At 31.1% G+C, this 17,240-nt stretch overlaps 1 pseudogene; it reads left to right on the forward strand.

Moving 5' to 3' along the window:
• Positions 1-1,403: 1,403 nt before the first annotated feature.
• On the forward strand, positions 1,404-11,108 carry LOC133184986 (uncharacterized; annotated as a pseudogene).
• The last annotated feature ends 6,132 nt before the right edge of the window (positions 11,109-17,240 follow it).

Genomic DNA, 17,240 nt, shown 5'->3' on the forward strand with positions numbered 1-17,240 from the left:
GGGACATTACTAACGAATTTAATGAAAGCAGGGATGCTAATGACTCTGTTCACCCACGGACAGTCCAAAGATTTTTGCGTGATCACGAATTTAAGCGACGAGTTGTTAGAAAAAAAAATGGTCGTTTCCGAGATCAACAGAAAAAGGCGTGTTGCCTGGTGTTTAGAGAAAAGAAAACTCACAATAAATAATTATTGGAACACTATCATATTTTCCGATGAAAGTCAGATAGTTTTAGGAGAAAATCATAGAGTGTATGTGTGGAGAACATCTAAAGAGTCCTACTTGCCGCAGTGCATGTCCCCCCCCCCCCCCCTCGGCAGAGAAGGCTTTCGGTTATGGTGAGGGGATGCATCACCTACCACGGGGTAGGTACACTTTGCATGATTAGTGGAAATATTAATGCAGTCAAATAAATATCCATTTTAGAAGATCAACTTTGGCCTGTCATTGTCCGACATTTCCTCAACAAAACTTATCGTTTTCAAGACGACAATGCCCCGTCCATAGAGTTCGGATTACTCAAGATTACAAAAAACAAAATAATATTCCTACAATTATATGGCCAGCACAATCACCGGACATTAATATTATAGAGAATTTAAGGCTAAAAATCAAAAGAAATCTGCAAAATCGAGCTCTAAATATTAAGACTCCTGAAGAATTGTTCGATACGATTTTACACATCTGGAATTCCTTCGATGAAAACTATATCAAATCTCTGTACGAATCCATTCCCCGTCGACTATTAGCTGTAATCAAGTCTAAGGGCCATCTCACCAAGTATTAATAAAGGTAAGTCTGTTAATTGTTTCACAATTTATTATTTATTTTTACGAAGCGCGTCGTGTTTACGTCCGCCATTTTGAAAAATCGCGAATACTTTTGTCATAGCGCTGTAGATTATTGAAAAATGATAAAATGTTTTCAGGTAGAGAGTTATTAGAAGGATATGAATACTACTTTATTTCATATATTAGAGTTATCTTTCTTGCACTTGTTCGGAAATTTCACGTGTTTATGTTTTCTTTTTTATTTTGTACTGTTAGTCAAACAATACTCAAGATGTACTACAAATGGAACTTAATTATATATATCTACTGAATACAATAGTCAGTATTGTGAAGGATAACTGAAACACATTTCTATTCATCGGTATCCGTGATGCATAAAAATACAACGAACATTCCTTTTAATAAAAGACATAGCGCGATTGGTTCAACCAATATGGGGTGACTTAACGAGCAACGATAGCATTGATTGGCTTACACATAATTAAGAACACTGAGTTCGCTTTCAATGTACATGTATATATATAAAAGTGTCAATACTCTTGATTAAGTAGTTAAATATTATGACAGGAACACTTGTATAATATAAGTTACTTTTATTTAAAGAACAGCTTTAGTTAGCAGAAAAATATTTCAGGATTTCCCAGGTTCCTCGTTTAAATAAACATACCTTGACACTGTGGCGGATAAGATTTGTTAGTGCGTAGAAAAACGAATACTTCTTAACATTGATATTTATTCTAAACTTACCAGGAAATATTTATAAATACTGTAAGGTAAGTCGTAAAGCAAATACAAAAGAATTCTAAGTCCAAATTAACTGATATTTTTGGATATATTTTGCATATAAATTTTGATATTCAGTTTATGCATATTTTTGTTTATATTTTTATGAATCAGGAAGCGTATATTAAAATCAAGATGGCTGACGTTTTTATTTACTTCCCGACTTAGAAAAAATGAAAAATTTTGCCTAACCTATCGAGTACAAAAATCAGCTTTATAGTACTCTACACATTTGTACTGGTTCAACTGTATTGATCATAGAGACAAAGAATAGAGCAGGTCTCAAATACAAACAGGATATGGAAACAAATTTATTTATAGATTGATGACATATATGTATCTACTTTTAACAGTGAACAACAGTTAGTATGAGATGCTACAGGATTAAAAAGAAAAAAACATGATTGATGAAAGAAAAGTAAAATAATTCTGTCATCTGAGATGGAACAAAAGGATGTTTACTTGCATTAGATACACTCGTGTCATTTTTAAAGTATTGTAATGAGGTCACATCGGAGTAATAACAATGGAATTTCAAGTGACTTGGTTACAAACCTAAAAATACATTCTGTGTGTCAAAAGTAAATTAACCCTCCTGAAAATAGCACGAATTGTAATACAAATCTTACTAGTAATCACTCATGATTAAACAAAATGTTGAAAATTGATACTTTGTTGAAATAGAACCGGTCGACAGGGGATATTGACTCCTCCTAGACACCTGATCTCACCTCTGGTTTTTCCTTTGACGGTGTCCTGTTCACAATCCGCATTTTTCACTATAGTGATGAGATTCATCACCGTTTGTTACCTTAACCTTTTACCGTTGATGCATTGTATTAATTTTATCCCATACAATATGAACGCGTATCAAAATATGCAATAGGCCTATGCATTAACATAATTATTAGCTTTTGGAATACACGAAGAATAATGAGAAACAGAATGTTGATAAAAACGAAAGTGTTGTTGTTTTTTTAAATAACGATAAAAATATTTTGCTATAGGGTTAGATTGTATTAGATGGATCTTAAAGAAATTTCTGTTTTGTTTATCTTTTGTTTTTCAATATTGCATAGCATTTTTTAAAATAACATTCTCTAACGAAAATTTCAAAAATGTTTACTTATATAATTTAAAGTGGGGGGGTGGGGGGGCTTTGAAAACTTTTAGCATCATATGTATATATAAAAATGTCCGTTTAAAAAGATTGGCAGAGTTAGTATACATATGTTGATTCTTACCCATCAGATCCTACATATACATTAGGCTGGGCAGATTATTTGTCAGTAATGGTATTCAGTTTTCATGATCTTTGTATTTGTATTGATATGCACTATCATAAAATGCGGGTGGTTACATTCATTGATTACTAAAGCAAAAAATTAGAAGAAACTTGGTCAGTACAGCCAATTATTTAATATATTTGTTGATCACGCTTTTCAAAAAAGAATGATAAAAGCATTAGAGTCTTCGTGATAATCATTAAGGCTTTAATTATACATGGAATAAACATTGAAAACATGGACTTAATATTTCATGCATATAAATATGAATCCATGTGTATTATGAATTTGACATTAAGGAAAAAGAAATGAATATGGTAATCTAATCTTCATGGGTATTATTATTCAATGTGCATAATGTCAACATGATGTTTCTTGTCTGCTGTTTTTAACTTGAACGTGTATTCATAGAGTTTTAAAATATCTATATTTATTGATATTATTAAAATCCATTGCTTTCGGCTTAAACATTTACACAGTCAATATTAAAATACTGCTTTTGAACCGTATGGATTTATTTCCTTTTGTTTAGATTAATCAAATAAGGCCTGAAAATATAATCTCTATTTGGGGATTAAAATCTGGAAGGTAGTTTTTTGAGTTTTTGTTACCAAAGGATATTTTTTTTGGCTGATTGCCTTGACAGAGACTGAAATACATTTAGTATTGACTCATGTCTACATGTAACTCTGAAACTAAATAAAACGAGATTTCTTTGGCGTTTACTCCACAGTTTTTCATTGTTCACCATACATGAAATTAAACATAAAGGCGAACTATTTTTTTTTTTAAAATAGAATCTCCTCATACCCATATGCATTGTGTGTAATATCTACACTTTTCACGATACGCCTTCCTCACAACTACCCATAAAAAATGGAAAACACCTTTGTGTTGTTATTTTCATAAAAATAATACTCCTACATGGATTATTAAAAGCAACAAAGGGAATGATAAGAGAAAAATGTTTACATTCGTATTTACGTCTAATTAACATTAACCAAAGGATTGGTGATATCATAAGGAATGCTTCAGAGGCCACTAATTTTTCTTACTAATGGTATTCTTTGTTGTACTTTAACTAATCTTGCAAAGAACACATTACCGGTGATCGTTTAACTCTTATCACAAGAAATATGACATAAATTATTTTAAGACAGCCCATTTATGCTACGTTCAAAAGTAAAACGTATTGTAATGCTCCGAATTGATACATGCAGTATTCTCAGGTCAGAACCATGATGGTAACTTTTCTTTCCTAGAAAATGGAAATAATTTTTCATATCCATTTGACAAATTCAATCGAAGGAATATCATCAGCGTCAAAAAGCATCTCAGTATATGCAAAATGTGTGAAAATCCAGACTGTCAATATCATTTGCGTTTCTCAGTAAGAATAAATTTAACGTAATTAACAAACATGAGTGTAACACGGGTTTTCAAATTTTGGCATCATAAATGCAGTGCGTGATAGATATTGATTGTTGATTCATTCTGATCGACATTACTTAGTATACAAATGGCTAAAGAAATGGGGGTGGAGTCTAATTCCTAATGCCAAAGAGTAACAATAGCATTGATTGGCTGTCGTGTTATTAATGGATGCGTTTTTCGTTTTCTGTATATACAACGCTATTTATACTTATGTTTAGGTGCTTTAATATAATAATAGTTCATATATGTACTAGTGTATCATTTTTATATCTTGAACATTCCTTTGTTCATCCAACCAGGATTTCCCGGGATCTGTCCTGCAAAAAAAAAAAATTTAAATATCTTACTGCGTAGAAAAGCGAAAGATTGAACGTCAATATTATTTACCAAATCTCCGTAGGAAAATATTTTAAGGTAAGTCGTAAGGCCTTTACAAAGAACAAGCTTCAAAATCTGAATCGACTATGATGTAGGGTAATTTAGTTGGTATATATTGATATTCAATGTACAGAAATTTGTTGTTTCTTCCCTTCATTTTTTTCAAATCAGGAAGCAAAAAGATGACTGTAAATCTTATTTACTTCCTGATTTGAAGGCAGTCGGGAAACGTATTTGGATGTATAACATGTATTAAAAATTATACCTATCCTTCAAATCACCCAAAAAGATGCAGCTGCATCGATCACAGAAGCAAAGTGTACTGATGATATCAAAACATTATTATTTATAGCTTAATGACACATATGTAAATATCCGAAATTTATTATTACAATTAAATTGAAATGCTGTAGAATGAAAAGCATGAATGATAAAACAAAACTAAATTAATTCTGTATCACAAGGATTCTAGACTGATGTCATGTAAGGATGTCTACAATTTAACTAGATACATTCTTTTCATGTATCAGTTACAGTTTAAAAAAGTTATGTAATAAAGTTAGTGTGAATAAAGTTACTGTTAATAGTCACAACAGAGCTTCGGGTAACTTCGTTACAAGCCTAGAAATACACTTTTTATGCCATGTGAACAATTTCTTTCCATAAATAAGCGGCACATATAATGTTTGCGTTGTTGTTTTTGTTTTGTTTTTTTGTTTTTTTTTTTTTAACTTCTACGGGTACCTCCTCCATGCAATTATCCACAAAATAATATAATTTTAAAGATTTCCTGGTTTTTCCACTAAGAACAAAAGCTTGTAAATCGATTCTTTCTACCAAAATTGTGATAAATTACACAGAATTGTGATTAACTAAATGCAGAAAAAGATGGAAGTGTAATAAAAGAATAATTTACAAGATAAAAACTGTTTCAGGGTTAATTTAGTTTAGCTTCTTAGAATCACTGGTTCTCGAAAATTAAAATTTATATTAATGTCCTTATTTCCTAATTTGATTGGTATAAGTTAATTAAATGTCATTTAATTTTGTCATATTATATATATATATATATATATATATATATATATATATATATATATATATATATATATATATATATATATATATATATATAAAATTTTATGTAACATTTACTGTCACCCATCTGTTGCGCGAATGTGATTTAAACGGTTTACTTGGTTTTTTTTTTCACGTTAATAGAGGTAACCAGTGAGGATTAAATAAAGTCGTTTTCGGTCTGTTTGGGATTTAAATCTGGATGGTTTTCACTATCAAAAAATAATTTTATCAGCTTAATATTTTGACATAAGGTGGACGGATATCAATTTAAAATACATATTATACGTACTCTTATCCATTTCTAAAAGTAACGTGAATTATTTTAGTCGACAGTTTTTAAATAAATCATTATATAAGGACTTCAAAAGAAAGGGGACTACGAGCTTATCACATCAGATTTTGGTTATGAACAGATGCATTATTTTGAAATTTCTTAACCCTTCGTACTACGCCTTTATGTACTTCACAACTCTAAATACAAATAGAAAACACCTGTGCGCTGCTATCTTTATTTTTAATTAAAGCTACACGGAACATGGGAATTTGACTAATGGTATTCTTTATTATGTATTTTCAAGTATCTTGCCAAGATGTTTAATCTTTGAATATACACTACAGTGATTTCGAGATAATTTTGATGCTGCATGCGCCTTTTTTTTTTATCAAACCAGTAATGAAGTGAAATGCAGAAGACAGTTCCATGTATGCCTCGTATCAGGGTTAAAAGTATTACAACACTTAGAATTGATACATTGAGTATTTCTCAAATCAGTGACTTAATTGTTATTTTTCGTTTACAGAACAATGAAAAAGGATCTTAAATCCATTTTACAAATGTAATGGCTGGAATATCATCAACATCAAAAAGGGTAGACAAGAATAATCAAAGAGACGATTTTCGATCACTCCCTCTGCATTTTCTCCAAAATATTCAAAACAAAATTCCATCGATATCATTTGTGTCGGAGCTCTGTAGTGTCGGGAAACATCATTGCCACTTAGCCAACGGAAGTTTCTGGGGAATTTGGGCGAGTGCTGATCATGGCCTCATCCATGACAGGCTCGATTGACGTCCAGGTAAAACAATATTAGAAAGAATATAGATTGTTATCATATAACATTAAGGTTCACGAAAAATCGGGCATAAACAGCTGACTTTCTTTATACTAGTGATATTGCTACATTGAAATATCAGTGTCTGATTAATGATTCGGGTTTGAGAGCTTGTATATAATCTTACAAGAAAACATGTAGCGGTCATTTGATTAAGTCCCTTGCATCTACACAGTAGCATTCTATCAGCAAGAACCTCTTATCACATACTTATCACATACTAAAGCACATGCTAAATCTATACTCCATATACAGCAAAAAGAATATATAGTCGATTGAAACCAAAAGTACCATATAAGTAGGGAAAGTTATAACTAATACAATTTTACAAAGCTTTTGGTCGCCCGCTTGGAGCAGTGACAAGAGCGTTTGCTCTAGAATCGCTGAATAAGGAACTGATACTCACGTCAGGGGTTTGAATCCCACTGCGGGACGTAAACGGCCCTTTGGATGAAACCGTAGAAACCGAGGTCCCGTGTCAAAGTAGGTGTTTTTACGAAAAATGTCCCTCACTGCTCGAAGGCTGTAAGTGCCGAGTACAGGTCTAAATGAGCAGCCCTCCACCGGGAACTGTCGGTGTCTCTATATGAGTGAAAAATTCTCGAAGGGCTCGATAAACAATGAAACAAACAAAGCTTTTGAAAGAAAAGCATTTGAAAAAATAGTGATAAGTATTGAGGGTAAAACGAGTGTAATAATGTGTGCGTACGAAGTTTCAAAACGACCTTCCTTGTTTTATTTGATATACCTCTAAATAGTCTTGAAATTATTGTACATTAATTTTAATAACTTTTTAATGACATTCAATATTTAAGAATATTATTTCAGACTAAAGAATGGCATGGCCATTCTAATAAATTTCCTCGCACCAGAATATTACCCATGTGCAATCATATTGAAAGCACTGCAATGCAGAGATTGGAAACGTTCTCTGCCATTGATGATCTCAGCATTATAGCCAGGATTTCTTCAACTCGACTAGCTGGGAGTGGATGTGTCTACAACAGCGAGGAAAAATACATTGAGTGCACACATGGAGGAAAAAATTACGAAGATTAATGACAGTATATTTTCAACTCTTTATTATTATTATTATTATTATATATATATATATATATATATATATATATATATATATATATATATATATATATATATATATATATATATATATATATATATATATATATATATATAATGTTTGGGTAATTTTCAATATGAATAGCTAATGAATTACGTGATATATGTAAATATTTTCACAGGTCCTGGTATGAGCACATTGTATGACTTAAAACACTATCACCACCCCATGTGTGGTGCATTGACAGCGTACATATCCAGACAAGAACGAGAAATAAACCAAGGAATCGCCATTAATCTGCGTATCTTAAAGAGATCTCATAGACAGCACATTTTGATTGGAGGTAAGTTAATATGAAACAAACACAATACCTAGTGTATTTAAAAGAAAGGTACAGTAAATGATTAAGTCAAATCTGTAAGAAGGAGAACGTCTCCTTGCCAAAATTATTCATGAACTGAGAGCAATTTTCATTTCAATTTCATTTCCTTTTTTGTTGTTTATGTTGTTGTTAAATAATTCATTCATTGCAAATCTTCGCATTTAAAATTAGTTTTAAATTATATGTAATTATTTCCATAAAAGACTATTAACAATAATTGCAATTAGCGGATAATTTACAAATGATTAAAGATCTTATTTATTCATATATAGGTACTCATGGTTACGACAATCTAATCCAAGTGTATGGCATCACTCCAAGGAGTTATGAATTCGATGAGGTGATTGATTATGTGTAAAGTTTCAGAATACAGTTGAATAAATACTGATTACTGATAAATACTCCTGTGAAAACAAGGAAATTGCAGTGTAGATGATATTTTAAATTCATGTAACGGTAGGGCTTTTATTTAAGGCAGTTTATAACTAAATATTATGTACAGTGAACCATAAAGAAGGTTTATTTTCCTCCCATTATTGTTTTATCACTCCCGCGCAATTGATTTTTTAAAAAAAATTCATAACATGTTAGGAAATACCAAAGACGATTCCGATTGGCTGTTTTACTGTAGTTTCGAGGTGAATCTAAAATGTACAGGTTTTTGTTCGCATTATAGGAGAAATACAAGCAGGTCCTCCATGTCTTTTGAAAATATGAAAAAAATAAGGAAATTAATTTGAGCTTATTCTTCTAGATCAAATTTAGGGATGATGCAGTTTAACAAAAAATAAAATGAAAAGTACTCATAGGAAAGACACAGTGCCAAAGGAAGTAATTTCTCTATTATTTTATTGTTTCATTAATATTTTAATGTTTGTCAATGTGTAAATGAACAATGAATTACATTAAGAAAAGTTTATGTGTTAATGGATCGACAACTACAACATAACAAGACATCTCTTGTGGCCTTCAATTCGACTTTTAACAATATTCATTTTCATTTATAAGATAAATCTATAAATATAATAAAACTCGAAACGAAAGGCACCACAGCGTCTGATACAATTATTTCATATTTGTATGTTTTAATAGAGAAAGAGTATGATATCAAACTGTAACTAAAATTCATGAAAATGCGATGACCAAACATTTTCTATTGTCAACCTTAAATATTAGGATTAAACCATTATCTCCTGCATATGTTGTTTTTATATGATATGCAAGAGCAAGTTCTACATACGATCAATTTCTTCATCAAGCAGGCAACTTAAAATAAGTTGATATTTCAAGGGTATCAGAAATCTCGTTCATAGTTAACATTTCGCAAATTTTATTGTCAATAGAACGAACTCATTTGTAAATATAACCTGTCGTTATGAATACAAATTGTTTGGCCACTATTTTCATATTGAATTACTTCGTTTATCCGATCAAGACGAAGGGCTCAGGCCTCCATGGTACCTGATCCTACCTCTCAGGGATCTGTGTTAACATAAATGCTTAGTGGGGATTTTAAGCATGCTTACGTTTCGTTATTTCAGCATTTTATCTTTGGATGGGACACACAATTGATATTAAAGCACCTGTATAGTTGTGTTTTGTTATATATACTGCAAAGAAAATTAACACGAGTATATATTTGTGTTTTAATCTAAACGAACACGTTACCTTGAACTTAATATGAACATTATTATAAAACTACTTATCAAGGATTGTAGTACGTATTCTGACATGTATTTTTTTTTTTAACAATTTGCTTTTGTTACCTTTTTATTCAAATTATTGTCAAAGGGATCTTCAGGAATTCATTGTAGTTCTTTTGAAGGCACACAAACAATTATAGAATGGATCTTAAAACTAAAATCAACTCAGCTTTTAATCTGATTTTTCTCCCACATATTTTTAATATATTTTAGAGTTAATTACTCTTAATTCCAACTTTTTTAATAGGCGGGGTAGACGATGTTTTCGATTGAACAACAAGTTTAAAACAACAAAAGCTTTCATATGAATGTATTAACTAACAATTCTTAATATCTGTTAAAAGGAATTTTTGTTTCATTGATGGATGTTTTAAGAATGTTTTTCTGTTTTACCAAAATTGTAGAGTTATCTCTCTTTGTTTTCCCAAATAAGTTATGTTTTGTGAAAATCCATAGAAATATCTATCAGAATAAGAAAAAAATCATTAAAATATATTAATTTGTTAAAATGATGAGTCTTGCGCTCTAGCTTTCAATGGGAGATATTTTCTAAAACGACACCTATTTTGTATGTTTGCAAGCTATCTCACCATCCGTAGAATATACATGTACATCAGTAAAATTTCGAAGGCGTGTATTGTGTATTTTTTTCTAATACCATACTTTCATTTAAATTTTTCAATTTCTTTGCTTAGAAACATTTGTTAAAAAGACTGTTATCCTCTAAATGAGGAAACCGGACCCTCCAGCGGATGGAATATAGCAACAGTCAAAATTGCTTGATTCCATTCAGAAAATGCGGAGTGCGCGGATTCTATGTGCACAGGGTTCACTCATCATTTATATTTATGTAAAACATTCAGTATGATAACTATTGTATGTAGTTTTAATAATTTATTAATTCTATAATAGTTGTATTTTTTCCTTTTTTGTACATAAACATATTTATAACTAAATGTCAACAACCTAAGTGTAAATGTGAGAGTTTGTTGGACAAACTGAAAATCAGTTTGTTTTCTGAAATACTCTATCTCTAGTTTTTCTATATGTTACATGTATACGTATAAGTGTTCTTTGTGTACAATTTTTATTTATCTTTAATAATAATAAAAATAAAACGAGATCATTTCTTGTTGAAACAATTATTTCAGCATTTTGAAGTTAAGCTAATTTTGATAATTGCAAAGTTTTAAATCTCATGTTTCAAAAAGTTCATGACGACATTAGAACACTTAAAAAGCTTATAGAGCTCCCTAAAAAGTAATTAAAATATGCATTTTTAGGTGAGTTACAGTGGTTTTCACGGTTAGTGACAAATTCTAATTATGTACAATGATTCATCACAAATTGCTCCCTCTCTCCCCCCCCCTCTCTCTCTCTCTGATTTGTTATTGACAAACAAGTTGATGAAACAAGAATATCAACAGTCTCGTTTCAAAGCATCATTTCGAAAGTTCTATGGTCGATACAATGACATTGTCAGCATATACAATCTATCATTAAGTCATATGCTGACTGACCTTTCTCATACTTACTGTTAGGCCATTATTTACACACTGAATTGTCAACGGATTTTTCCGTTGTTTACCGATCATGGCAAGAAGCACACGGCAGTGTTTCCGGTCGGCAGGGGATGCTCACTCCTCTGTGGCACCTGTTCCCACCTCTGATCTTTGTGGAGGTCCATGTTTGCTTCGCTCCCGATTTGCATTGCTTTAATGGACGTTGAGCTTGAATACTGTTGGTTATCTCCATATTTCATAACAACTCTTAAAATATAAAAAAACCGTCACGGTTGCTCAGTCGGTAGAGCGCTCGCTCCGTGATCGGAAGGTCGTGTGTTCGAATCACGGCCACAACTGACCTAAGTCGATAAAAAATAGGTGGCAAGTGTTCCTTCGCCAAGCGCTCGGCACTTTGTAGTGAAAGTTTTTTTTCGGATGAGACCTTAATAACCCGGACCCCGTGTCATGGTAGGAGTTGGCACGATAAAGGACCCTCACTGCCCTAAGTTCCGAGTGAAGATCTAAATTTGAAGCCTTTCACCGATATATGGTGACGTCTCTACATGTGAAAAATTCTTGAACAGAACGTAAAACTATGCACAATCAATCAGTAAACTAACATAACTCCATTTAGTGAAGATATATTAATATAAAAAGAACAGAGAAATTCGCTTTTTTTAAGGATACCCACTTCCGCTCCAACCCGGGGTTGAACGTTCGGCCTACGGAATATGTCTCTTAGCAGTACAGGGACGGCGCGCAAGAGCACTCAGCCATATATATATATATATATATATATATATAAATATATATATATATATATATATATATATATATATATATATATATATATATATATATATATATATATATATATATATATATATATATATATATATATATATATATATATATATAATTTGGTCATTTATTGCCAGAGAATGATGTTTAGTCAACCCCATTTTCAAATTACATGAAATATTGTATTTCTCTTTCATATTTTAATCTATTTATGTTTAGTTGTGTTGGTGGTTCTTTTATACTTTAAAGGCTTAGTAGGGATTGTAGAAATGGATTCTTTTCTTATAAAATGTTTACACCTCAGGTAGTAGACCTCTATCATTTATCAAATCATTCGAATTCTGTTTAAAAGAAAAAAAAAACATCGCGGGATTTTCCTACTTTAATTTTAAACCTTTGTCATAGGATTTTTTTAAAAAAGATTTTCATTGGACCTTGAATCGACTTTGAAAAACCATTTTTACCATAAACTCTAAGATTAAAAAAATCACCGAACATTGTGTATTAGAATAATTTCCTATCTATCTGGATAATAAAGTGGCCAACCAGTATATACCTCCTATTTAAAATTCTACAGTTTGAGTCATCATTCTTTTCAGAGACATGACACTAATGGCTTGTATAAGCGAAGGACTATAAGGGAATAAAATCAGTGTAGAATTTCCTTTTTGTATTTCTAGCAATAAAATTACAAAGGGTTTCTACAAAATTTAGGTTTATCGTCAGGAAAATAATTTCAATCATATGAAATCGTAACCAATTTGGCAATGACTGTCCAAGAACAAAACGATTATTAAAATTTGTTTAGGAAATGTTTTAGATAAAGATATCCTTACAACCCCGCGCTTTTAACCCGTCAGTGTAACACAAGCTGTTGTTGAGATATGTTGAATACCTGTTTATGTGACATTTAATTTGTCTGACCTAAATCGCATGTTGTAATCTCCACACTGCAATTGTCTGTAGGGTACTGTCAGTGTTCTAGAAATTATCTGAAATAAAATAAAAAAAATTAAAAACAAAACAAAACAAAACAAACAGCCATTGCTGAACCAAACACAGATTTTTTTAAAATAAGAAAGATCATGTGGATTTGGTGTATATCAGATAACATGTAAAGTTAAAATTAAACTCTGTGGATGTACTCTGTAGCATAATATATAACACAAATATTTAAGTATATGAATTATTATAATTTTGAAGTAAAATGTTATGATACTTGTGAGTATATAAATAATGATCGAATTAACGGATAAAAAAGTAAGTAATAATTTATTGGGGGGAGGGGGAAGAGTTGCCACCAGGGAATTGGAAAAATATACATTTGTAATCAAATCATCAAATCAAGCAATAAACGTTCCATGCAAAAAAAAAAAAAAAAAAAAAAAAAAAAAAAAAAAAAAAAAGTGGAAAAGATGTCAAACTTGTGACACTTTTATTTGAAGTGTCTAAAATAATAATACTTGGTTGGTGAATGTGCACAGCTACTTATCTTAAAAATGTCGAGTGTAAAATGAAGTGCTACTAATCGATAAGTAACAGCACATTCCTGTCTCAGTATTATCGAGCATTGTTTTAATTTTTTAGCTGTTTTCCTACTTCAAGCAGTGATATCCAGTATAAGAAAAAAATTAATAATGAATAAAAAAAGTTCAATTTGATATCTTAAATAAATATTGTATACTAAACCTACGTTTTTAGTATTTTTTCTAAAATGAAACCCCATGGCATTCTAAAATCATAATATGCCCTAGCTGAAACATTAGATTTGATTTTGAAATAAATTAATAAAGGAAGTTTCTTAAAACTATGAGACATTATATAATGGTGCAATCCTCTTTCATGTTTTTGTGTTCATGTAAAAATGAAGCATGTCTGAGAATTCAAGCTTAAAGCCTGTGAACAATGTTAATTGTTAGACTGTCACTGTATATAATAGGATCAACAGGCTTTATGTGTTTGCTTATACATGTAGATATCTATCCATCTATCAATAAGTGGAAGTCGTGAGGCTTTTGACGATTGCTTTTGGGTGAATTTCATTAAGCATAATGAAAATCCTCTCAATATAAACATCAAGGTGATGATTTTCATTGAACAAATTGTAAAGTGATTTTCAAACCAACTTACGAAGAAATATCCCGATATAAAAATAAAATTGTAAGTCTCATTTTATCTTCAGCATCAATCACAGCTTGAGCTAAAAGTTACAGATTCCACGACCTTCAAAACCTCGTGCCTTTTACAGCATAATTTTATTCTTTGGTTATACTTATAATGTTTGTTCCTAAAATCCTTGAACATAGTGGAATAAATCATTTTTTCGGACAATGTACATATACTGCAGATGAACATTGATAACATGATAAGATCGACAATATTTAGTATAGTCTTCTTGTTGTCCAGGTCTTATTGAAACTACACCAAAACTGTGGGAGTAGCGTTTTGAGAGAATTTCAAAATTTCTATTTGTAGTAACCATGGCACCGTGGTTTGTTGCAATCAAAAATTTAAAAAAGAAATATTTATCTTAGTATAGTTTACTTGTGTACCAAATCCTACTGAAATCGGACTGAAATTCTGGAGAATTGGCATTTTGAAAGAAATTTCAAAACAATTTTAGTAGTCATGCTAACACTACTTGCAGAAATAATTATAATGATAACAATAAACGATATTTTAGCCTAGTCTACCTGTGTTCCAAGTCACTGAATTTAGACCAAAACTATCGGAGGAGTGGCGTTTTGAAACACTGTTTACATACAGACGAATAGACAGACGGACAGACGGACGGCCGGACGACGACACCTAGATAATACATTTTCTGAAGCTCTTCTGGTCTCTGACAAGTAGAGGTTAAGAGGGAAAATTATAAGCATGCCAAATTATCATTCATTGCTGTGTTGAACGTTGTATGGCTTGTAAATACTGGAAAATAATTTAATTATATATATATATATATATATATATATATATAAGACAATTTTCCCTTCAAAAAGTCTTAAAATTTTCCATATTTTAAATGCAATGTCAAGCGGATTGATTTGTTTTTGACGTAAGTCATTGTGAAGTAGGCAACACAGGTTATACGATATAATCTATTTTTTATTCCTTCAAATGGCGTGTTTCAACCAGAATTAAATTATTTTCCAGTATTTACAAGCCATACAACGTTCAACACAGCAATGAATGATAATTTGGCATGCTTATAATTTTCCCTCTTAACCTCTACTTGTCAGAGACCAGAAGAGCTTCAGAAAATGTATTATTTAGGTGTCGTCGTCCGGCCGTCCGTCTGTCCGTCTGTCTATTCGTCTGTATGTAAACAGTGTTTCAAAACGCCACTCCTCCGATAGTTTTGGTCTAAATTCAGTGACTTGGAACACAGGTAGACTAGGCTAAAATATCGTTTATTGTTATCATTATAATTATTTCTGCAAGTAGTGTTAGCATGACTACTAAAATTGTTTTGAAATTTCTTTCAAAATGCCAATTCTCCAGCAATTTCAGTCCGATTTCAGTAGGATTTGGTACACAAGTAAACTATACTAAGATAAATATTTCTTTTTTAAATTTTTGATTGCAACAAACCACGGTGCCATGGTTACTACAAATAGAAATTTTGAAATTCTCTCAAAACGCTACTCCCACAGTTTTGGTGTAGTTTCAATAAGACCTGGACAACAAGAAGACTATACTAAGACATAATTGAATTTATGTGCAACATAAAGTTATTTATACCATCTCTGTGCATAATTCATAGTTAGAATGTTTTGTTTTTTTTCCGGAATTTAAAATGGCACAGTCAATTTTTGTTTATATCCTTTTGTCGATCTTATCATGTTATCAATGTTCATCTGCAGTATATGTACATTGTCCGAAAAAATGATTTATTCCACTATGTTCAAGGATTTTAGGAACAAACATTATAAGTATAACCAAAGAATAAAATTATGCTGTAAAAGGCACGAGGTTTTGAAGGTCGTGGAATCTGTAACTTTTAGCTCAAGCTGTGATTGATGCTGAAGATAAAATGAGACTTACAATTTTATTTTTATATCGGGATATTTCTTCGTAAGTTGGTTTGAAAATCACTTTACAATTTGTTCAATGAAAATCATCACCTTGATGTTTATATTGAGAGGATTTTCATTATGCTTAATGAAATTCACCCAAAAGCAATCGTCAAAAGCCTCACGACTTCCACTTATTAATAGATGGATAGATATCTAGGGATGTCAAAATATTTATTTTCCTTAGTCGATCATTCGATTGCATTTTTCGAACGATAGTCGAATATTCGGAACATTTTCTGAAAATAAAATTTTATTTCGTACTTCATTGGTACATACTCAGAAACCTTTTTACTTAAATCTATTTAAAAAGTAACATCAAAATTAATGCAACGTAACGCGTGGATAGCATGATTCTATGAAATAAATTTAGAAACGTAATTCTCCAAAATTTATTATTTCCCCGTAAATAGAATTCATAATCGGCCTGTACATGCAGTCATTTTTTATTAAGTAAGCATTAAAAAATTGCCAGCCGATATTTTTAAAAGCTTATTATGAAATAAAATGGAGGGGGGCTATCAAAATGTCCTCATACAGTTTAAAATGTAAGCGCATTGTTTTATTAATTATCGATGTATCAAAACAGGTTTATTCCTTGCATTTGAGCAAACTTAAAACAACAAAAGATAATTGGTTCATGGTATAAGATCAAGTCCAATTAATAATTTTACAAACAAAGCCCATTATATTGGTTGGTAATTTATTACAAAAACAACACAGGCAGTTACTGACAATTAATTTTCGCAGTAGTGAAGCACTTATAATTGCTGCACTTTCTATACGTACATGGAAAATCTATCGTTTTTTTTTTTTTTTTTTTTTTT

This window comes from Saccostrea echinata, unplaced genomic scaffold (assembly GCF_033153115.1).
Source record: "Saccostrea echinata isolate AGI-Se365-2 ecotype Australia unplaced genomic scaffold, CSIRO_AGI_Sech_v1 ptg000012l, whole genome shotgun sequence".
In the NCBI taxonomy this organism is placed as follows: Eukaryota; Metazoa; Mollusca; class Bivalvia; order Ostreida; family Ostreidae; genus Saccostrea; species Saccostrea echinata.